The 24,544-nt window shown below is 34.0% G+C and overlaps 1 protein-coding gene across 4 annotated transcripts in view; it reads left to right on the forward strand.

The window, feature by feature from the left end:
• MAST4 (microtubule associated serine/threonine kinase family member 4) overlaps nt 1–24,544 on the forward strand; it is an 802,919-nt gene that overhangs the window by 559,619 nt on the left and 218,756 nt on the right. The window lies entirely within an intron of this gene.

The following is a 24,544-nucleotide window of genomic DNA, read 5'->3' on the forward strand; positions in this document are numbered from 1 at the left end:
GATCAAGTCAGACCCTAGAGATTGAAGGTTTGTAGTCTAAATTGGTATAGATTTATCAAGTACTTCCTGTGTTCAGTACCCTATGTTATACTTTTGAAACTGGCAAAAGTGTATATCTTTTGTTCTTATTATGCTTAAGAACAAAATGAATTTTCATGTAAAGCATTAATAGAATGATGCAGTATATAATTTATAATAATGTTGATGATCTTTAAGATTTATAAAGCATTTTACATACCTTATTACATTTGATTCTCACAACCTGCATTTTACCCTTTATACAGAAAGTATTGGACCTAGAGTCAAAAGACCTGCATTCAGATCCAATCTTGAATATTTATTGGCTGGTTGTATCCAGACATCTCACAGCTTCTGTCCACCTCAATTTCTTCATCTGTAAAATGGGAATAATAAGAGTACCTATTTTCCAAGGTTGTTGTGAAGATAAAATGAAATTATATTTATCTAGGGCTTTTGCAAACCTTTAAGCACCACTTAAATGCTAAATAGGATGATTACAATGATGATATCATTTTACATGACAATAAACCAATTGAAACCTTCAACCAGAAAGCACAGGTGGTCACAGGTGGTTTTCTAGAGGTAATGGGACTTAATATGGACCTTGAAAGATAGATAGGACTTTAAAAAGAAGAGTCCTGTGGCTACTTATCCAAAATTTACCTCAACTCAAGATTAGTGGAACCAGGATCTTGTAGTCCATATGGGACTTGGGTACCTTTCCAGATTTTGAGAAGTGTAATTAAGTTTGTAAGACAAAATGAAATTCACTTTTATTTCCATAAATTCACACTTCTTTAATGATTGAGACTGATATGTATATGAAATGCAAATTACTCAGGAATCAAATCCACCAACTTTGTAGATTTCATCATTTGCAATAAGTTCAACAAGATTTTATATCCCATAAGACTTGGTATACTGGACAGCTAGTCAGTGCAGAGGATCTTTCTGAGTTTAAATCTGACCTCATATACTTAACTTAATTGTGTAACCCTGGATGTCACTTAACCCTGTTTGCCCAAATTTCATCTGTATAATTAGCTAGTGAGAAAATGCCAAACCACTCCCAAATGAGGTCACCAAGGGTAAAACACAATTGGAAAAAAAAAAAAAAAGAAACATTTCAAAAACCCAAAAAGGTCCTAATTCAGGATTATTTCTTCATGCCTACTCCTTTGAAAGAGAATTCCTTTATCATAGTTTTAAGTGGTGGTTAGCAGGCCAATTAGAAATCCAGCAAAAATCAGCATAAATACTTTTGGGTGGATCATTTTGGGTGGGTGGGTCATTCTGAGTGACTCATTTAAGCATTAATTTTAAAACCATGTTATTGAGTTTCCTCACCAACTGTGTGTGGGGGGAGCTTTTACATTAGAAAATCAGTCCTATAAAATCATTTGTGTTCCATTGAGAAAGTTTTAACTGAATTACTTCTGAAATATATTTCCAATTCACTTGTCATTTATAGGTCTGTATCTTGTCTGCATTTTGGTATTTCTGACTGCCAATATAATTATATCTGACCTGTTTATAAATTGACTAGTTTCTACACATTGGGTCAAAGTATATATATTTTTGTGTCATGTAAAAATCTTAAAAGTCATATTCTAATTCTGTAATTAGTCAAAGTCTGCTTATGAGTCACAAAATATTACCCAATTCAGTTTAATATGTTCCTAAGCCACTAAAGACAACCAAAATAATATTAATATCTCGTATATTTTGGTGGAGAGAAGAGGTTAAGTAATTGTAAGTCAAGTTGACAGGTAGAAGTAAAGTCAAAGAGTTAGAAGAGTAGGAAATAAGTGATAGATACAAACATAATAGCAATGATTAGGAGTAGAATTTATTTTTTTAAAGCCAGGGGTAGTAATGATTAATCTTAGACAAAGTCAAACTTAAAAAAGATTCAATAAAGAAAGAAATCTACATTGTCAGTCATATTGTTTTAGATGTATGTCTTTGTGTATATGTATGCAGGTATATGTGTAATGAATTTACATGAACATATATGTAAATATACATATATGTGTGTGCATATATAAACATACCATGTTTAACTGCTTTGGCAGTGGGGAAAGTGTAAGATGGAAAGGAGGAGGAAGTGCACATCAGAGTACAAAAGAAAACCTACAAGGAAGCAAAAATAAGATAGACATGAATACAATAAATATCATCTACTATTATATATGCTTTCTTGAAATGGAAATGTGTTCCGTATTTTGAGTCCTCCTTGATATTCTGCTGGGCACATGATAATGTTGCTATTATTGTTTTCTTTTTCTATTTTATTCTTTCTTATTTTGCATTTAAGTTTTAAATAAATAAACACATTTTTAAAATATCTCACAGTTTATTTTTCTTTGAAAAATTCTGAGAACTTTATTGTAAATATACCAATGGTGAGGGAGGGTTGGGTCACATGTTTACAAGACAGGGAGAGAAACTTGTTTTTCCTTAGAAATTTACCTCCATTTGGTAATTTAGGAATTGTGGCTTATCAATCTCAAAACGCACTTTCTACAGTCTCCAACAAACTCATCATCATCATTGTCTCTCTTAGGTCAGAACTGGCAGCAAGAATAGGGCAGGAATGTTGTCTTTTACTTGTTCACAGACTCTAGAGGAAAAATAATAATATCTCACATCTCTAAATTCTCAACATTTTATACTTGTACTTTCCTCACAGCAACCTTGTTATGTAGTGAAAAAAAAATATTATCTCTAAGTTCTAAGTAAGGGAACAGAATCACAGATGTTCATGTTATGTTCATGTTACTTGTTATTTGACAGAGAGTGAGTGGCAACTCTGAGGTAAGCAGTCCATTATACTTCCCCCTTACAAATATTGTATTGAAGCCAAGACCCTTAGAATTAACTGCTTTGGGATATAGTTCCAGATTCTGACCCTATGTGGCTTTTTAAAAATCTTCTGTGCCTATCAACTCATGCTTCTTGAATAAGATCTTCAGATTCTGTTTTTGTTCCTTTCACAAAGAAGGATTAGGAAATACCATGTATCAGCATGCAGAAGGACCAAAATGGTTGTAGAAATAAATGAGATTCAATTTCAAATGCCTTTGTGGGGGGAAAAACATGCAAAGGAATTGAACATGTAATGTATTTAATAGTGTTTGCTAGTGTTGTACATGATCGCTTTTTGTGTAATCTGATTATAATTCTTTCAGCATTTCATGATAATATAGCTGTGGTTGCTGGGAACTGCAACTTGGAGTTTAGCAATCTATGATTAGCCAAAGCTTTTAAGGGTGTTTTCATTATGTATCTCTAATTCTTTGGCACTGCAGGCTGGATTTTCTCTGTGCAGTATCTATGGCCTAAAATGGGTATGCTGTAGAGTTAAATAGATATTCTTCCAAAGTATTTCCTCTATTACTTGAGCTTTTCACTTTCATATGGCACATGGGTCAGTAGTACATGAGATCTTAGATTTGGAGTGGGAGGAGACCTTAGAAACCACCTAGTCCTGCCCTCTTATTTTACAGATGAAGAACTGCGCCCAAAGGTGAAGTGATTTACTTATGGAAGTACATTTTAATAAGTGACCAAGGCGCATTTCAAAGCCAAGTCTTTCCATTATGTTATACTATTAAATGTTCATTCATGCACTCATAAAGAAGAGATAACTTAAGAAATTAGTAGTCATAATTAAAAGAAGCAATGATAGTCAGAAATGATCTTTGAGGTTCAAGAAGTTAAAAGGGAAAGCCCATCCCTTTTATTATAATCTAGTTTTGAAGAATAGAAAGATATTTTGTCTTTTTAAAAGATTTAAGAGTTAATGATATGTTTCTGGAAGCCAAAACCTTGAAAGAGAGTATAAAATTCTACTTTCTTCTTTATTCATTTGCTTTAAAAATCAGTTCCCATTAAACAATCTCAGTACAACTAAGTGCATTTAATATTTATTTATCAATTTTTTGCTATGTGCAAGGAACTGGTACTGTATCCATTGTACCACCCATGTATCTGATATTAACTATCACCTGAAACTTAACAAAATCATTTTTTTCCCTCCTGTAATCTTCATGGACTCTTGAAAATGATCTGTATAAGAAATGATGCCTGGCCATGTTTACACCCTAGTTTTTCAGGAGTATATGCTCTTTGGTCTGGGATGTCACTGAAATGACAAACCAAAAGTACTTACAGAAATTAAGTAATTGAGTTTACCTTTGCTTTCACATCCTTTCATTTTACATCTGTGATTCTAATATTATTAACCAAGGCCTTGCTGCTCCATAATATTCTATACATATTGGATAATTAATATATTAATATTGAATGTGCGTTTTGGAAAATTAAAATAGTTGAAACACTACTTACCTTAGAGCCCTGAAACCCATATAAATCATTAAATATGAAATAATATGGAAATATATGATAAAACTCAATAGAAATCAGTTTTAATGCTTTAGACTCCATAAGTGCCTACTATATATGAGGCATTATGCTAAGTGCTGCGCTACAATGTAAAATATTCTTTAAATAATTTTAAATAGTTTTTTTAAAATTAACACGCAAAAATAATTCCCCCAAAACAAAGCTAACAAAAATATCCCAACATCCCTGCTCTCAAGAAGCTCAATCTAATAAGGAGAAACAACATGCAAATGTATCCTTGTATAAGCAAGGATAAATTAGAAATAATTGATGCAGAAAAGGCATTCAAATTATGGAGATTTAGAAAGCCTTCCTATGAAAGGCAGGATTTTAGCTGGGGCTAGATGGAAAACTGGGAATCCAGGAGGAAGAAATGAAGTAGGAGAGTACTACAGGTTTAGAAATAGGCATTGAAAATTTGCAGAGTCAGAAATAGAATGTCTTGTCTGAGAAACAAGACCAATATTATTGGCTCTCATTTGGGGGATAGGAAAAGGGGTTTAATGATAAAATCATAAGTCTACATATGAAAGAAGCCTTTGAGGTGATCTCATTCAGACCTTCATCTTATAGACAAAGAAATGGAACATTAAGCATCTTATCTAAAGTTACCCAGGTCATAAGTGACAGGTGTGAGATTTTAACCTGGGATCTCTAGCTCCAGAGTCAGTTCTCTTTTCAGTATCCTGTGCTGTGGTCCTACCCTAGAAATATAAGGGTAAGATGCATCAGTAAAGTTCATTTAGTCTAGCATCATTTCATTGATGAGGAGACTTAAGTTTTAAGTTGTCCAAGTTTCCACAATGAGATAATGCTTATATTTTGAAGGAAAACAATATGGCATCAGGTCGCTACATCGTGATAAATATTTAGCCAGACTGAACTAAAATTTGACATTTCCGTGGAGCAGCCAGTGGCTAATGTGACAGACAGGGGAGTCTGCCAGGTTTTAAGCATGCCAGCAACTATAGCTTTAATTTTCTCCAGTCTAAATTACCTTTCTAAATCCCTGGCCTTCCTTATGTGTCATCTTCAATGGGTGTCATCTCTTTCTTCCTCTTTTGTGAGTGTGTGTGTGTGTGTGTGTGTGTGTGTAGAGTCTGTCTCCAAATAGTATCCTAAACTCCTCCCTCTCCCTCTGGGAAAATTTTAGCTCCTAAAGGACAGTTTGTTTTGTCTTTAACCCTCCATTTCACTTTCATGTCTCTCATTTGTAAAGCCTAAAGCTAATTCTAATGAAAATTTAGCTCAGTCCAACTTGGACTAAAAATTCCTTCAAAAAATTTTGGGCAGCAAGATAGCACAAATGTTTTTGGACACTTTCTCCAATATATTGTGAAATTGTGTTGCAGAAGAGCCTAGAAGTATTTAATTCAAATAATAGAAAATTTTCATTATTGATTTATGAAAGCTTATGTGTTTGAAGACAGCATGACAACCTGCTGGAGACTCCTGATGCTTGTCAAGGGAAACCCTTGAGTCCTAGAAAAACTGACATCAGTAAAAATCACTTAAAGATCTGGCTTCAGAAATAAAACTCATTTCCCCCTTGAGAATGTCATATTGCAATTTGAGTCCAAACACTGGGTTATCTTGGCTGGGTAGCAAAACTCTTGCTCTGACAGTCTTTGTTCTCCCTGGCTGGTGTTTTGGCGGCAGGTATCAGTACATCAGTAAATGTGATTTCTCTCTTGTAGGAAGTGATGTGACTACAGTTACATTAAGCCCATATTTTCTTCCTCATTAAAGTGCCTATCTGTCATTTGTTCAAAAGTGAATGCCATTCTCCCAATCCAATGCTAAATTTTTCTACTTTTTTTTTTTCTAATCAGCATGTCTATCTACACTGGTTAATTCATGGCAGTGAAGCATGTATGCTTAAATAATTATGCATAAACAAGATCCCATTCAACTTGTGAGTTTTACCAAGATTCCAACTAAATGGTAATATTTGTTTTGAACAAATAATTGAATCAATTTGCACAATTATAACACATGATGCTTAGTGACATCATTTCTTTTCTGTTCGTTATGTTTCTGACCCTGGGCCATGTGACTATTTCCATTCATTGGTAGCTAACTGGTAAGCCGAAAAAGGTCGAATGAAATTTATCAATGATGCATGTTCAATTGCAGCTCTTGGGAGGTAGTGACATTAGGATGGAATGAGTAAACTGTATGGGGAGATTTGTATAAGCCATTTATCTGAGCTGTGTCTAGTCTTGGAGAAATCAAGTGTTGTTTTTGTTCTATAAATTTAAAGATGACTTATTTCTTTGTGCAAATATAGGTTTAATCATATTTATAAATTAGTTTTTATTATTGTTCAGTCATTTAGTCATGTCTTATTCTTCATGATCTCATTTGGTGTTTCTTGGAAGATACTGGACTGGTTTGCCATTTCCTTTTTTAGTTTATTTTACAGATGAGGACATAAAGGTAGTCAGGGATAAATGACTTGAACAATGTCACACAGCTAGTAAGTATCTGAAGCTAGATTTGAGGAATGCAACTTCTTTACTCCAGGCTCTATACTCTAATCACTGGACCTCCTAATTGCCCTCACAAATTAGTTAAAAATACAATTTTTTGCTGTTGCTTTAAAATCAAATGAGCAGTCATGCTGTTTAAGTTATAAGATGAGACTCCTAGAAATATTATTGCTCCTTTACCCTCAAATCTGGTCCCGTTACTTGTTTAATTGTCAGACACCGTGTTATCAAAAGTACAAGTAATGCAGGAGAGAAGAAAAAATATTCCATGGCATTAGTAAGGGAAAATATATGAAAATATTATAAAATACTAATTAAAACATCATGAAGTTTGTAGAAAATTTCAAATATGTATCATAAAGCATCAGAACAGAGGGAGGACAAAAAAGAAATAAAAAGATTAACCTTAATGGTGAAGAAGAAAGGAGTTTTCCTCCTTAACAAAAGCAGATGTAGTATAGTAGAGTGAATTCCTAGAAATTGTCTTGGAAGAAGTTGGTACCAAAAGTCATAGATCCCTTTATCACTAGTATCTCTCAGAAATGGGTCTCTATGCATGCACTATATGAAACAGTCCAGACCTGTCCTTTCCAGGAGAGCCAAAGGACATCTCTGGGATTTGAATGGGGGAAACCACTGTTGTTTACTCTCCCTGGTATCACTTTGTAAGCACTGCCTTATTGTTCTTCTTTCTCCATAAAGTTACATTTACCTTCTTTGGCCAATCTTAAAAGAATGATAATAATTGGGGGGGGGGGAGGATGATCATATTTATATAGTGCTTTTAAATTTGTAAAGGAAGGGCTTTACATAATTTTGTCACCATCACTATCTGCCCACTCCTAAGTTCTTCCCTAAAAAATCTCCTACCAGATTGCTAATGCCCTAAAATTCCAATTATAAAAGGTAAAATCTTTAATTTCATGAGTAGCTATGTGGAAGGTTTACAATGAAAATATTATTAAAGGTAATTAAAACTTACTTGCACTGAGGTAAAACCATCCATTAGTATTTATAAATGACCAAAATCAGATCCTCCAATGCTTTGCTAAAAAAAGGTGGGGCGAGGGTTGGAAGAGAGGAAAAATAAGAGACTTACCTTTTAAAATGGGGAAAGAGATGAAAGGAATGGAAAAATTATGAAGAATGACGGGTTGGGGGATGAAGAAGCAAACTTTCCTTATAGTTTTTTCTTGGATCAGCTTTATTTGTTATGTAATGTGTAAGCAAGAGCAATAATTAGTTATATAATAATTTACATAGAAATTTAAAGTTTACAAAGTACTTTTCTTCAAACAATCCCATGAGATAGGCAATAACTCAGATAATAACTGAGCCGCCTAATGGTTAAGTGACTTACTTATGGTCACCCAGCTAGTAAATGCCTGATAAAGTATTCAAACATTTTCTCCTTAATCCAAATCTAGCCTTTTTCCCCTATGCCACATTGCTGCTGTTTCTACATTGTTTATCTTCAAATGGACAGAAACAGAATAGAAGCTGTGCATTGTGGTATGTTTGTCATGCCTATTTACACACACTGAAGCTCTCCTTTAAATGATTTATGAGTAGTTTTAAAACTGTATTTTACTATGAGGAATAGAATCATAGATATAGAACCAAAAAAACCTCGTAAGCCTTCTAGTCCAATCCTCTCATTTTATAGGTTAATGAATTACTTTAAAAAGTATTTATTAAATGCTTATAATGTGCTGAGTCTTTCACTAAACCCTGGAGATACAAATAGCCTTTGTTCTTAAGAAGCTTCCATCTTCATTGCAGAAGACAACATACATCTATCAAATAGTCAACCAAGAAGCATCTGTTAAGCCCTTACTGAGGTCTGTGTGTTAACCTTGGGATAAAAAGCAAAGTTAAAAAAAAAAAAAACGAATCTTTTCTTTTGAGGAATTCATATTCTAAATGGGGAAGAAAATATACTTAAGAAGATTTAACTACAGGGTAGATGGAAATGTTTATGGATCCCATGGTTCAGTGCAGGATAGCTAATAAGGCCCTGAAAGCCTGGAGTAGAGCAGGCAAGTGTAGCATCAGAGCAAATGTTAAGGCCCAGTTGACATTGGGGTACCATTGTAGAACAGCTAATAGGATGAAGTGGTTTACCTTTTCTTTCTTTCTTTTTTTTTTTTTTTTTGCTGAGGCAATTGGGGTTAAGTGACTTACCCAGAGTCATACAGCCAGGAAGTGTTAAGTGTCTGAGACCAGATTTGAACTCTGTTCTTCCTGACTTCAGGGCTAGTGCTCTATCTACCGTGCCACCTAGCTGTCCCGTGGTGTACCATTTTATTGAATAAATAACTTCCTGTTCATCAAAAGAAAGTGAGTCAATATGGCTGCCTCTGTTTTGTAGGTAGACACAAAGTAAAAGATCTTTTATGGTCAGATCTACTGAGGCCCATTGAGGTAAAAATAATCAGGATCAGAAATAAAATTTGAGCTCAAAATCTCTGACTCTGGAACTACTTTTATTTCCATTGTACCATCCCACTTTCCTTCTTTTCCATGAGATTCATTTACAGAGATATACAGTGGGAATGGATTTTTTACTCATTCATCTGCCTAATCTCTTTTACTTATCATTTAGCAAGTTTGTTCAATAGGAGAGAAAAAGGAAACATTATATGATTCCTGACTCCTAGAGGTTTACAATTTGGAGAAACAAAGTTAACACTTAAGAACAACTAGAAAACAATTCATAATCATTTTGATACACGTTCCAAGTATTCATAGAGGAAGTCTGGCTTGATCTAGGCTTTGAAGGATAGACTCTGGACAAGTGAAAGAAAAAAAGATTTTTTTTTTTTTCAGAAAGGAGATGAGAGTGGAGATTAAAGATAGGATATAAATAAGTAAAGACTGCACAGAACTATATTCTAAAACCAGTGGGCCTTAGGATCCCTGAGTGTTGCTGTTATTACAGTGGATCCAGAAATCTATGTATGCCTTAAATATTGTCATTTTGATCTTTAGTGTCTAGAAATGTGCAACATAATATGTCATGAGATAATATGGCATAATAGTTGGAGAACCTGTCTTAAAACCAGGAACCCTTGGGTTTAGGTCCAGCCTCTGACACCTAATGGATTTGTGACTCCCCTCCTCCCCCCCAAATAATCTCAGAGATCCTTAGACCACTTTCTAAAACTAAATTGAAGAGTAAAAGCAGACTAACATTAATAAAAGTGATTTCCTTACCTATAGTTCTGTCGTTTAGTAAAACCAGAGGTCTGGTGACTATAATATTTTTTCATTGAGTAAATAGGATTTCTCAGACATATATATTACTATTTTTCAAGTTACACATAGATTTATTGTGATTAATAAAATGCAAATGTTTTTAAGAACACTGCTAAATTCGTGGGAACTTTTTGTCATGCATTTTTTCAATCAATAGAAATTCTTAATATTTTATGATGTCTATACAATTCTTTGACATTAAAAAGGAGTCCTCATCTTTAGTGAGAAAAGGGGGGAGTTAGGTAATAGGTAATATTACTGCTCTACAGTAGCTATTCTCAACAATTAAACAAGACCACATACTGCATTTCTTTGCAAAGAATAAGGCATACAGTTGATGTGGTAACCACTAGGAGGAGTCCCAAGTCAAATGTGAAGGCCAAGGGACAGAAATCATGAACTTTCAAATCAACATGAATCAAACAAAATTCTTAAAGTAATTTGAGAAAGAAGAATCAATTGGCACTAGTGGAAATCTGAAGTAGTTAATTTCACTTCAAATAGTATTTCAGGATGAGCAAGTTGGGTGAAAGTAGAATCTTTTGAAATATTTTTTAACCAAGTTCTCATGGAAAATCTGGCACAGGATCCATTTCTCTTTTTAAAACATTGCTTAAGTATTCTATAATAAATGAATATCTTTGTGATTAGATGAAGTTCATTAAAATATCATAACCATATTATAAACAAAAAGATATTATCTGTTCCTTGCACAGACTTAGATTTGCTTTCATTCGCTCTTGCTTCTTTCATGACACTATATTTTCTTGGTTTTCCTCCTAACCTTCATATCATTCCCTCTTCTGTTTTTTTTTTTCCCCTATCTTCTCCAGAATTTCTTTCCCCTTATTTTGTGTAATTGTTCCCTTCATGTGACTTTAACTATTACCATTTTTATCAACTAAAAAGTAGGGGATAAAATACATTTATATGGTACTTTATAGTTGATATATTGTATAATGAAGTATTTGAGGAAAATTAGATTGTAAATTTTAATATTTCAGTGACCTTCATTGCTATGTATACTCTATTTGTGCAGATCATTATCTATCTTTACATTCTCATACTATTCTTATGCATATTCTCTTAGTGAGAAGGGGCTATTTAATATGAAGAAACTCTTCTCCATATATGTCTAAATTTCATGGTAATAGTGAAGTATTTAGATTTTTTCCACCTATTATACTCTCCTTTGTTCAATCATACATTATCTGGGATCAACATTAATATATATGACTATCTGTTGATCAATTGGTCTGTCTGTCTGTCTTTCTTTCATCACCTAGCTATTATTTATCTGTTTTATCATTTTTCTATCATTTATCTATCATTTAGATATCTATCATTTATCTACCTATTACATAGCTATCATTTATCTATGTTTCTATTTGTCTGTCTCTCTATCTGAACCGATCATCATGAATAGGGCTTCTTTCAATCCCAAGAAGACAGGAATTTGTGTCTTACCTCTAATACATACTGGTTCCATGATCCATGAGAAGTGGATTGCTTTTCAGTTGTAGAGATGTTGACCTGCCTTGATAGAGGAGTTTCTTCAACCAGGGGTTCATTGTGCCATTGAAAGCATAGATTCAATCCTTATTGTTGATGTAGATTCACATATATAAACAAGCATACATATACACATGTGTATACATATACATGTGTATGAGTACATCAGTGGTATCAAATTCAAATAGAAAAAGACATTACTAAACCATGCATCAGAATCCCTTCAGGTCTTAAAAACCAATATTTACATGATCTATGTTTCATTATATTTTTATTTATGTTATTAAATAATTTACAATTACATTTTATTCAGCCCATACTTGAGAGTATATGGCCCATGGGCCATGTGTTTGACACCTACATATGTGAATAAAATAGAATAACTTCCCTTTTCTAACTAGGCAGACAGTCATATGTGTGTGTGTATGTATGTGTGTGTGTCTGTATTTTTTTTAAATGAGTTGTTGAGATCTCATGCATGGTTAATTTAGCCCTGTGGAGCATATATTGCTGGTAATTATCATCATCATATTACAAACCAGGAAACTAAAAAACAGAAATATTAAGTAACTTTCTTAAGAAATACCAAATCTGGGTTTGAACACATGTCTTCTGACTGGGTACAATGAATGCTGCTTTTATAATGCTCTAGTTCTATAATGCTCCAGATCTGTACTTCTAGCTCATCTTTTCGTTGCGTCCCAGATCTATTTTTCCAAATGCTGACAGTCATCTTCCCTCAATAGCAAAATCATATTAAACTGGTGGTGATGTTCAATCATTTTCAGTTGTGTCTGATTTTTCATGACCCCATTTAGGATTTTCTTAGCAAGACATCGAAGTGATTTGCCCTTGGTGCAAACAAGGTGACTTGCCTACCTTGTAAGTGCTGAGGCTGAATTTGATCTAAGATTTAGAGGATTTCAGGACACTCACTCATATTTACTAAGCCAAATTGCAAGGGTCCTCAAACTATGGCCTTTGGGCCAGATGCGGCAGCTGAGGATGTTTAATCCCTTCACCCAGGACTATGAAGTTTCTTTATTTAAAGGTCCACAAAACAAAGTTTTTGTTTTAACTATAGTCCGGCCTTCAACAGTCTGAGGGACAGTGAACTGGCCCCCAATTTAAGCAGTTTGAGGACCTCTGAATAGTATTTCAAACTAAATTGTTCTAAAATTGAACTCATCTTTCTTCATAAACAGGCTCTATGCATACCTGCCTTTACGGAAAATATACATGTCTTTGTACATGATTGTACATATACTTTGTATGAATTTATGTAAATTTATGTAATCAAGTTGATGACATTTTATAAGATCTCAAGTTGTTCTGTGCTGTGAGTCCATGTCTTTAATATTAAATAATAATTTAACAGTAATTTAATTATTCTAAATATTAAGTAGAAATTATGGAACATCATGATCTTAGAAGAATGAAAAATACAAATAAAAGAGAGGACATTAAGTCATAAAGAGATTGTAACATGCTTAAGAAGTAGAACAAAAGAGATGATGTTTTGGTAAATGTTTAACAATCACATCTCTGAAAATGCACAACACACTTCTATGGCCAATCTTCATTATTTACATTTTTGCCATCACTTTCTTAAATCTAGACATTAAAATAGTCAAGCTCTGATTTATTACATTTGCTAATTTCTAAGGTGTAAATGCTCAATGCTGAAATTTAATAGTTGGCTTTTGCAAAGCCAGTATAAGCTATTTTCAGCACATCTCTGATTAAAAGCTATCATCAAAAATGTGTGACTATATTCTTTTTTATTGTAAATTGTATTTTTTCCAATTACATATAAAGAAAATTTTCAACATTTTTTACAAGGTTTCAAATCCCAAATTTTTCTCTCCCCAAGAGAGCAAGAAAGCTAATATAGGTTATAGATGTGCAATCATGTTAAAACATATTTCCACATTAGTAATATGAAAAGAGAAACAGATCCAAAGGGGGTGGGGGGGGGAACATGAAAAAAAAAATAAAGTGAAAATAGTATGCTTAGGTCTTCATTCAGATTCTATCAGTTATTTCTATTGATTTAGATAGTGTTTTACTATCTAAATTTTTTTATAGGTTTTGGAAGGGATATTTTTAAAAGTTCAATTGATAGATATGTGCATGCAATTCTTTTGCAAGAAGCAAACGAGTCTTGTCCTAGAAAGACCTTCCTTGTCTTGATAGGTGAGTTTTTGAGCCTCTGTAAGTGCATTTATAAATGGGAAATGAGTCACAATTTTACAGTTTATTTGGTGTGACCTGACTTCATCAAGTTTATAGCACATATTGTATGCTGATGAATTTTGAGCAATGTGTTTTTCAGATCAAACCTTTCAGCAGAGCTTGGTGTATAAGCATTTGGAACAGCTTAGGATACAAAATGCTGAGAGATCATTTAAACACTTTAAGAGAAAATCAGGTTCACCTCTAATATTTTCCATGTGTAATAAAATTGTGTGCTGAAAAGTGTGGGGAATGGAGTTTGGTTCCTTTTTTTTTTTTTTTTTTTTTTTAAAGAGAGGCTAATAGTTTTGACCTTCAGGCCCAATGAATCATGTCAAGTATTTTGTTCTTTAGGATTCATATTTTAACTTCAGGGAGACAGTGCAGCAACTGCTGTGCTGGTTTTAGAGGTGGTTAGGTAAAGTAATGAGTCTCATCCATTAGGGAAAAAAACCCATCATAAGAGACACAGAAACAACTCTTTATCACATGGATCACTTTGGCTCCTTGGGGGCTCCTGAAATATTTGGGAAGCAGTTAAACATTAAGAATGGATTTCATTGAGGATGTTTCAGGTGTTCTGCTAAAGTTCTTAACAGTACCATATACTGCAGTAATTTTATCTAATTTAAACTCACTAACTTGATATTCATTATTTGTTTTCCACTGATTTAAAATTTGCTTTTACCTAAATCTTAACTTTTTTTTTCAAATATTTCTATCATAATAGATTTAATGTTATATGACTACCTCCTTCTCCCAACATCCTGAGATTTGGCTTTCCTTAGGAAGCTGTGTGAAGCCCATGGTCATTTGGGCTCTTTCACAAGCTGCCAGACTAATTTTCCATATGCATCAATGTACTCAAGAGTCCTTCAATGATGCCCTGGTGCCTACTCAGTAAAGTTCAGACTCCTTAGCCTGACATTCACAGTCTCCACCATCTGGTGCACTCTGACCTTTTCCACGCTTATCTTGTAATTTCCTCATCTTCATACTTCTGTGTTCTAATCAAACTAGACAATTCCCCACCCTTTATATGCATACTTGACTTTCTTATCTCTGAGTCTTTTGCTTATAGCTGTTTCCAATATGTGGAATATTTCCTTGCTCCTTTTCATTTTTTGAAATCTCACCTGCTCCTTAAGGTCCAGCTCAAAGTCCAGCTCCCCACTGAAGCTTTACTTTATCCCACTAAGATTTGTTCCCTATTGACCTTCCTGATAGTGCTTTGCCATTACTGCCTTCCTACATTTGTCATGTAGTCATTTGTGTCTTTGTCCCATCCCTACATATACACACTAAACTCCTTTAGAGGAATGGTGGCCCAGTTTTATTAAATCTCTTTATCTCCCTCAGCATAGTGCTTAAGTAATGTAGGTGTTAATTAATGTAGAATTAAATCAGCATAAGAGAAGTTGATACACATATGGGCCACAAGGAAGCACTACTGAGAAGAAAGTTTCTTTAGGTTAAAGGACAGATAGCTGTCCAGCTAGTCATAGAACTTTCTTAGAACTGGAAATTCTCTTAAAATTATGACTTTTTAAAATTTTTCCATTTGCTACCATGTTGCTCAAGAAATTTTTACATGCCCCTGGCCATATAGGTATATAAAATAGGTTTTCAAATTAAACATTTACTAAATTAAATCATAATTTACTAATAATAGTTAATAATAATAAAATTGGAGCATCTAGGTGGTGCAGTGGATAGCACACCAGCCTTAAAGTCAGGAGAACCCAAGTTCAGATCTGATCTTAGACACTTAACACTTCCTAGCTGTGTGACCATGGGCAAATCACTTAACCCCAATTGCCTCAGCAAAAATAATCATAATAATACTATAAAATTGATAATATTAGATAAATATAAATATAAACTAATGCTAGAATGATTAATAAATCATACCCATCTATATTCATTTATGAGCCTCTATATGGGGTAGAAAAGCACAATTTAAGAAACTGACTTTAGATTGTTTAACTAATCTTCATCCTCAAGTAAAGGATGAGGAAATTGAAGACCAAGGGGCCTTACCTATTTTGAACCCAGATTCTTTGACTCCAAATACATTTTACCATACTCTCAATCTTGCCTGAGGATCATGCCTTATTGCCTCTTATTTCTACTTTAGTCCCAGAGAATATTCATAGCACTTTGGCTAGAATCCCTGGAAGACAGCAAGGGAGTTGGGATTTATTCCAACTCATAGTATGTCAATCAGTTGATTATCTATTATGCCAAGTTAATCCCAAAGGCAGTCTTCCCAGCATGAGAAACTCTCCTGACTTGTGTGAATATCTTCTCAGTCTTCTCTCATAACCGCTCCCTTTCACTCCAGAAATTTAATCCCATTAAGTATCATCCAAAAGACCTTCCTCAAACTTAGTGCAATATTCTCCCCACCCTCTTCTGATCCAATGTTCTTGTAGGTTTCTTATTCTGGCTCAGAATAAATACATGTGAAACCAGCCAGTTTGATGCTTTGCTAAGTATGTAATAATCATTGCTTTTATAGACTATTTCATGTTTACAGAATGGTTTTACAGTCATTAATTAGTTGCTTCCCGATATCTCTGTGAGGTAGCTATTATGGTCTTTTATTTGTTAAAAGAAACTGAGTCAGAGAGAGAAAATGAGAGCCCACGGGTATAGAGAACCCTCCTTCTTCAAACCATTTTCCTAAGAACTTTGGTGTTTGGAGAGGAATATGTGTGTTCGGACTAGTATAGGTATGTGAATTTAGTGGACATCAGAGTTGACAAGTGAATAGAGTCTGTGCTGTGCTACAAAATCTTGTATTTTTTTTTTTCATTGAAATTCCAGTTTGAGATTTAGAACAGGGTAAGTCTTTCAGGAAGGTCTTACCACAAATCTAAATAACTGGTCTCATAGAATTTTTGCTTTATGAACATTATCTCATTTGATTCTCACAACAACTTTGGGAGGTCAGTGCTATTTTTAGCTTTATTTTACAGATGAGTAAATTAAGACAGAGAGAAGTTAAGTACCTTATCCAGTATATTCAGAGGAAAGCTAGAGAAGGAAACATGCTCAAATTGATTTGTTTTGCCACATGCAGCAGCCTCTGAAACTTTTGGTGGAATAAGTTAAAATAAAAATTTTTGTGGGTTTATCTGCAAACATCATTTAAGCTTATGGGTAGCTGAATAGAGCACTGGGCCTGGATTTAGAAAGATCCAAGTTCAAATTCTGCCTGAAATACTTGGCAAGTCACTAGGCCTTTGTCTAATTCATTTTCATCAAATGTAAAATGGGGATAATAAAAGCACCTACTTGCAACATTATTGTGAGACCCAAAATAAGATAATTATAAAGCATGTGACACATAGTAGGTTCTTAATAAATTGTTTATTCCTGCCTCTTTCTTCCTCTTACTCATTTTATCACCATAGTTTGAAAACTGACTGAAATGTCTTTTGAGATTTGAGCCCTTATATATCAAAGAATGTTTTTTTTTTTTTAAATTAGAAGTGGTTCATATTATTGACCTAAATCAGACTTCATCTTTATGTAAGCAGAAAATAGAGATGAGTTTTATCTGACACTTTATTTATGGAGTCAGTCTTACTATCCAAGTACAAGGATCATTTGACCATAAGTAAGCACTTTTGATAGGTCTCAAAGTTTGTCTCAATTATCTGTCAGTTTATCTCTACGAGGGGAAACCCACTCTTAACCATTAATGTTTCTTTAATTTATAAAGCTCCTAGTTTGAATTTAGAATTCTGTTTTTGTTTTGAGCCAGGCAGATGGGGTGCATTTAGTTTGAGGACACAGAAGTAAAATGTTTGATTTCACTGGGTGGAAGATAACATGACATCCATTTCTGGTTTCACAGATTCTGAGACACTACTTTGCTGAAAGGTGCTTCACTTAGCTTAAATATCTCTAACATCTCTTTTTTTTCCATGGATTTCACAGGTTCTTAAGGGAAGTTGTGATTCTATTTCTGTTACAGAATTACGGAATAGTCCTTTCTGGGTCCAAGATTTTGTAATAATATTTGGTATACACATTTCTCATATAATTACTCAAGGAAAATGACTATTAAAAATCAGGACAAATGACTTAGACAAATGAGAAGAGCCATTTACATATTAAATAATGATTTTTTTTTAACCCTTTTCAGCAGCCACATGATTTCTAGTTGAGCTTTCATGAGCAAGGGAAGGTTGCCACGCCCTGAGCCCATCCTCCCACCTTTTTCCCTCACTATTGAGGCCAACCCATGTAATTTTAGGGTGTTTAGAGTTGCTGCAGGGAAAATCTGACATAGTAAATAATTTGATAAATTTATGATGAGTATCATTAAAACCTAGGAAGTAACTTTTCTACCTTTCATATGTAAATCACCAAATGTAATATTCTCCTAAAAGAACTTTCCATTTTAGAAAAATGGTTGACATATTTTGTTTTTATATCTCCTTTCCCTCCACAAATATATCCCTTTTAACAAAGGATAAAAAAAAGAGAGAAAAAAAAAGTCATTCAGCTAAACTATCCAACATATCAGTAGTTGTCAGTCAAAACAACGTTCCACTCGCATTGACCCATCTCTGAAAAATTGGGAGACCAAATGCATCTTTTCTAGATTCCTGTTTTAGGACATGATGACACAGTATTCTGTTTTTTAAAAAAAATTTTAAAAGGTATTTTTCAAAGGTGACTTAACAAGTCCTTCATTTATTCTTTCCCTGGGAATGGGGCAAGAGGAGAAAAGTAATAAGGGAAGCAATTTTTCTTTTAGGAAGGATGAGAGGAAAGTATGGCATATATTTACAAGTTACTTCTATAGGAGGTGTACTAAGTCCAGTTCAATTCAACAGATATTTTTTAAGACCCAACTTTGTGGAAAAGCCTACAAAATGGCAATGTTCACCTGGGCAGTGGGCTTTTGACTGTGGGGAAAAAGGGAAGATGATAGTATTACCCATGCTTCTGTATCTATCTAAAATTCAGACAACTTAAAGATCTCATTTTTGAAATTAAGATAGCCAGAGTTGACTACACATTAAGCATTATTAGGGAGCCCACTGCTTCTCTTTGAGATTCCCTTCTCTAGTTGGCACAGTAGATAGAATTCTAGGCCTGGAGTCGGGAGTACAAATTGAGCCTTAGATATTAGCTGTGTGATTCCCAACTAGTCACTTTACCCTGTTTGCCTCTGTTTCCTTATCTGTAAAATGAGCTAGAGAAGGAAATGGTAAACCATTCCAGGATCATTGCCAAGAAAACCCAAAAGGGATCTCAGAAAATAGAACATAATTTAAAAATGACTATTTAGTAATGTAGTTGTTTCCATGTTTTCTCCCATATTATAATAATCTTCAAGTTTTGACCTTAGTTTATAACATTCCCATGCTTTGCAGTGTGTGGTACATAGAAGTGCTTAATAAATGTTTCCTAACTGACTTCAGCATGATTTCACAGAAATAAGTGACTCAGGAAAGACACTTCTGGGTATGAAGAAGGCATGGTCAAGATCATGGACCAGTGGGAGCAAGGAGATCTCTAGAAAAAGTTTTGACTTTCACGGTTTTTCTAGTGCTAGGCCCTTCACTCACAAATATCTGCTAAGTCATTTTGATATTTTCCCTGACTCCACATGTCAGTTCTTAACTATTTTAGAGGTGGTCTTTAGAATATAATCTAAGGATAAATTATCTTTTGACTCTTGCTAATAGTGTCCATTTAACATTATTTGTAAATGTCAGAGCAGTATTAAAGCATTACACAATTTTTTCACATTTCACTCGTCATATAGTGCCTAACTTTGGAAATCATATTTAGCCCTGGGCTTCTTGCATGCTCCTGTGTCACTGGCATATATTTTTTCAGTATTTTTATCATTTGATGTCCATTTAACCCATGGGGATATCTCGGTGCTGAGCTCAAAGTTACCAGTTGTCTCCTTGTTATGAGAGACATCTGCAAAATTCTCTTTGAGGCTTTTCCAGGTTGTTACTCACTGTGCCCTTTCTTCATCCTGATTTCTCAAAAATGGGACAGGAGCTTTTGTCGTGGGAGTTTTGGATGTCTGGAGAATCAAAGGGAACCAGACTTCAAAGCAGTGGCCAGCAGGTAGCCAATTTGGAGTACTCTCGTTGCCCTTCCTAACCTTTATCTTGCTTTGTGGAGGCTGCAGTAGTGATAATCTTTATTGGGCTTTGGTTTGCTAATCTTGGGAAAAGAGGAGCCTGCCAAATATTAGAGGAATATTAGAAATCGTTACTTGAAGCCCTTTATTTTTACAGATGAGTGTTTGAGTGGGCATACCTGAATCATGGAGGCCCTATTTCCAACATTTCAGCAGGGAAATAGCTTTTACTTTGTCAGCTCTGTCTTATGGAAAAATTAAAAATCTACTCTTTTGCAAGAATTTTGTAGTGTAAAAATGCAATTAAACAACCTTTTATCCTCACCCTGCCCTGATGTGGTCTTGGATCAGCATTTTTTTTTTCTCAATAGCATTTTATTTTTCCAAATATACATACAGAGAGTTTTCAACATTCATTTTTGTGAGACTTGATGTTGCAAATTTTTCTTCTCCCTTTTTCTTATCTCCCTCCTCCCCAAGACAGCAAGCAGTCTGGTACAGATTAAGTATGTACAATGCTTTAAATACATTTCCATATTTGTCATATTGTGCAAGAAAAATCAGACCAAAAAAAAAAAAAAGGAAAAAAAAAAAAAACATAAGAAAGAAAAAACAAACAAAAAGGGTGAAAATACTATGTTTTGATCCACATTCATAAACTTCATGAACTTCATCAAAGTTCTCTCTCTGGATGTGGATAACATTTTCCATCCCAAGTCTACTGGAAGTTAGAGCAGCATTTTTTTTCCCCCCTGAGGCAACTGGAGTTAAGTGACTTGCCCAGGATCATATAGTTAGGAAGTGTTAAGTCCTGAGACCACATTTGAACTCAGATCCTCCTGACTTAAGGGCTGGTCCTCTATCCACTAGACCGGCATTTCTTAACCTGGGTCTGTGAATTTTAAGTGCATACATTCATAATGTATGCATGCATATGTGTATAAAAATATACACACACACACACACACACACACACACACACATACACGCCTATATTGTTTTTAGTATAATTGGCTTCCTTTAAAATCTTATGCATCTTTTTTTTTTAAATCTTAAGCATTATTCTGATATAAACTCATAGGCCACATTAGACTGCTAAGTGGGCCTATGACCCACAAAACAAACCCTTAGACTAAAGGAACCAAATCATAGCAATCATTAAATTCTGCTTATAAATTAAATTAGAAAATTCTCACTTAAACTATTACAATAACTTCCTTATTGGTTTCCTTGTTTTTATTCTTATTCAAACCATGCTTTGCATAGCTTCCAAATAAATATTCTTAAAACATAGATCTGATTTTTCTCTTCAGAAATCTTTAGCCCTAAGGGTGGTAGTACCAAGTTGTAGTCATTTCTAATCCGAAAGCTGGTGGATTGCTTGAGCTTGAAAAATCTAAGCTACATTGGATAAAAATCCATTGAGTTTTTACATGATTCCTGAAACAAGATGGTGAACATAGGTTGCCTGAAGAAGAATGAACTGGCACAAGTCAGAAATGGAGTGAGTCTAAACTCTTTGCCAATCATCAGTGGAATCAAGCCTCTGAGCTTCAAACATGGGGAGATAAAAAGATTCAATCTTGTGGAGTGGAGGGGACTTGTGGGGAACCATCAATGGCTCCCTGGGATAAAGTCTTATGGGAACTTTAGTCTTAGCTAAATTGCATCCCAGCTTGCTTTTGAGTCTTATTTCATATTATTCTCCTTCATTTTATATTCCTCTTAAATTAGACTGCTAGGTCTTTACTGTTCATACCACTTCATCTCTGATGCTAGATGCCACAGTGAACAGAAAGCTGGACCAGGTGTCAGACTCATTTTCCTAAGTTCTAGAGGCTTGGTCAGTTGGTCAATATTAAGAACCTTGTGCCAAGGCTTGTTTTAAGAGCTGGAATATAATTTAAAGACAAAAATACGTCCTTTGCTCTTAAAAAGAGCAATATAATAAGGGAGATAGCATTCAAATAACTGTGCACATATAAGATATATCGTACATATATACATTCAAATATGCACATGCATAGAGATACACATTTAAGATATATGTATACACTCATATGTATGTATTTGCTTACATACATACATGTGAAATTGTTGGGAGGTACTCTCAGAGACAAGGGACTGTCAGAGGAAGGACTACAAAGGGTTTCCTGCTGAAAGATGTAAGTATGATGAATTTTGAAGAAGCCAGGTATGAGAGGAAAGGAGAGTAGTTTTAGGACTTGTGCCTTTACTATGGTCTTAGGAGATGAGATATTGTATGTTAGAACTGTATATAGACATGAACCATAGGGTACATGAAGAGAATCAAGTATAAACCTTTTGGAAAGTTAAGAAAGTACCAGATTGTGGAAAAATTCAATAAGGTTCTCATAATTTTACAAAGCTTATGTTTCAATATTCTGAAATTCAATGGTGGTCTCATGAGAAGATGGCAAAAACTTATGGTAGAAAATATAGTTCAAATGAACAGAAACTTACTAGTTAGCAGTGTGGGATTGCTTCTATTTCTGCTAACTATATTTAGTTATCAATTTCTTAGAGTAAAAAAAAAGTCAAAATTAACATCTAAAAAGAATGAAATAAAAAGAAATGATATGGTGGCCAGTTAAGGGCATTCCAGACTTAACCAATTTAAACAAGTTATTGACATTGTGAAAAAAAAAATTGGAAATGGATAAGAGAAGTAGCATAGACATTAACTGTTACCCATTTCCTAAGTTTAACAAATAAAAATAAATAGCAACAATGAGGAAGGAGTGTGTGTGGGGGGGGAGAGGGGTCCCTTGACATTGCATAAATTTGACAACTAGAATGATATGGTAGCCAAGGACAACATAGTGTTTTATTATAAAAATCATTTGAAAAATTATATGAAAGGATTGTGAGTAGTTTATTTTATGAGTAAAATTGCCTGGTCAAATCAAAAGACACACTGGAAGTAAAAACAAATATATAAAAAGCCTAGTAAGAGACTCAACAAAGCAAAATTATCTGAAGAGCATTTGAGGATTAAAGTACATTCTTAATAATGGTATAGAAGGGACTTTGAAGGATTTTACAAATGATATTCTGAACCAAATTTCTCTGTAGACAAATGCTTGACTGAAATAGAGTATATAATATCCATTTGAGTTTATTAATTGACAATTTTTTTTAAAAAAGAAGCATTTTGAACACCAGTGTCACCTCAGTGATTCTTGTTGACAAGACATGTCATACAGAATTTTTTTGAAAAATTTAACAAGAGAAATACATTTGTTCAATGACTTTTTAATATCAATATCAAATAAGAAATAAAATACAGAAATGTATACTTGCTAAATGTATTTGCAGCTATTGCAGTGAACAGAACCAGGAGTTTATTGCAGAAACAGGCCAGGAGTCAGAAAAACTCATCTTTCTGAGTTAAAATCTGACCTCAAAGTCTTACTAACTATATGGTCATGAGCAAGACACTTAACCCTGTTTGCCTCAGTTTCCTTATCTGTAAAATGAGCTGGAGAAGGAAATGGCAAATTATTTCATTATCTCTATAATTCCCTTAGTTATTTCTAGCCTCAGTTTCTTTAAGTATAAAATGATGATTAAGAAATAATATCTCCCTTATTGGATGACTGTAAGGATCAAATGAGATAGTGCAAGTGTCACTATATAGTGCCTAGCACATTCCTCAGAGGTATTATAGGTTCATTTCCAGATTACCTTAAAAAAAGCAAATATCACAACAAAGCAAATCACATGAAGTTTTTGGTTTCCCTATGTATATAAAAGCTTCATTTATATTATACTATAGTCTATTAGGTGTGCGATACTACACTATCTTAAAAATGTATATACCTCAATTAAAAAATACTTAATTGCTAAAAATTGCTAGTTATCATCTGAACCTCCATCGAGTTGTAATCATTTTGTTATTGGAGGGTCTTACCTTGATGTTGACGGATGTGACTGATCAGGATAATGGTTGCTGAAAGTTGGGGTGACTATGACAATTTCATAAAATAAGACAATAATGATATTTGCCATATCAATCGATTCTTCCTTTCACTTGAACACTTTCAGGCCATTGTGGAATTAACTAGCCTAATTTTAATATTATTATATCTCAAGCCTGAGGAGAAGGAGAGAGAATGGCCAGTAGGAGGAACAGGCAAAATACACACAACATTTATCAATTAAGTTTGTTGTCTTATATGGGCTTGTTTCATGGCACCTCAAAAGCAATTACAGTGGTAATCATCAAAAATCACAGATCATCATAACAGATATAACGATAATGGAAAAATTTCAAATACTGCAAGAATTACCAGAATGTAGCACAGAAACACAATGTAAGCACATGCTGTTGACAAAATGGTTCCAACAGACTTGCTTAACACAGGATTGCCACAAACTTTCAGCTTCTAAAAAATGCATTATCTTGAAGAATGAGTGAGAGAATGAGTGAAGAATGAGAATAAGTGAAGTATGCCTATATAAGCATTAACTA

The sequence above is a fragment of the Antechinus flavipes genome, chromosome 1 (genome assembly GCF_016432865.1).
Source record: "Antechinus flavipes isolate AdamAnt ecotype Samford, QLD, Australia chromosome 1, AdamAnt_v2, whole genome shotgun sequence".
Taxonomy (NCBI): domain Eukaryota; kingdom Metazoa; phylum Chordata; class Mammalia; order Dasyuromorphia; family Dasyuridae; genus Antechinus; species Antechinus flavipes.